Below are 1,078 nucleotides of genomic sequence, written 5' to 3' on the forward strand. Positions count from 1 at the left end.
GAATGTTTTGGAGTACTTAGTCTAGTGGTAAAATTTAGAAGTTTGGAGATGAGGATAGTGATTCAAATCCTAGTCATAGCATATATATTTATATGTCTTTGATTGGGCCCTGGGCTCTTAGGCTCTTTGAATTCTACAATTATTTTTAATTTTATTTATTTCTATAAATTTTGTAATTATTTTATATTATTTTAATTTCTATAATTTTTTATATTTATAAATTATATAATTATAATTAATTAATAATATAAATTTTTATCAAAATTGTGTTTATTATTTTGCCTTGTATTCTTGAAAAAATTTAAAAAAGGAAAAAATTTTAAAAAACAAATAAAACCCGGGCCGGCCCGGAGCTCCTGTTTTGCCCGGCCCGGATGGACAGCCCTATGTGGAATTAGTGCGAAACCCCCCAAATATAATGGTTAAAATATTTAATTATATCAACAGCCCTAAATTCTAAACTGTTCAAACCCAACCGCAATTTCTCCATCCTCATCCCAAGCCTATTCCATCCTCATCCCAGGTCAAAAGTAAAAAAAGCTAACTTCATTTAAATAAACAGTAGGTAAGGAAATAGTAATAACCCAGACAAAAAGGCACAGTAATAATACACAAAAAGGGTCCACATCTTTTGCTTACGAGTCCTCATTAACATCCAAACAGAAACATAACACTCCTCCTTGAATCCAGCGCAAGCCCCAGCGGCTCCACTGTGCTTTCTCTCTTTCTTTTTTTTGGGGAAGAGGTGAAGCCACTGCTGTTATCTCCTTGGCCTAAGCTTACTTACCCCTTCTCCAATGCTCTCTTCGCTTGTATTTTTAATTTTTATTTTTATTTAGCTTTGATCTCTTCCCTTCTCCTCTTTATTACTACTACTACAAAGGCAGGCAACAAGTCTTATTTCTTCCTACTCTCAACTGCTGCTTCTCTTTAGTAGCATGCTGAAAGCCCCTTCCCCTTGTTTTTTCTGATGGCCTCCTCTTCTTCTTGCCTTCTCCTCCATGATCCCTCCTTTATTTCTAATTCAATCAACAACAGCACCACCCAATCCCAATCTCAATCTCAATCTCAAGAAGAC

The sequence above is a fragment of the Asparagus officinalis genome, chromosome 2 (assembly GCF_001876935.1).
Source record: "Asparagus officinalis chromosome 2, Aspof.V1, whole genome shotgun sequence".
NCBI classification, from domain to species: domain Eukaryota; kingdom Viridiplantae; phylum Streptophyta; class Magnoliopsida; order Asparagales; family Asparagaceae; genus Asparagus; species Asparagus officinalis.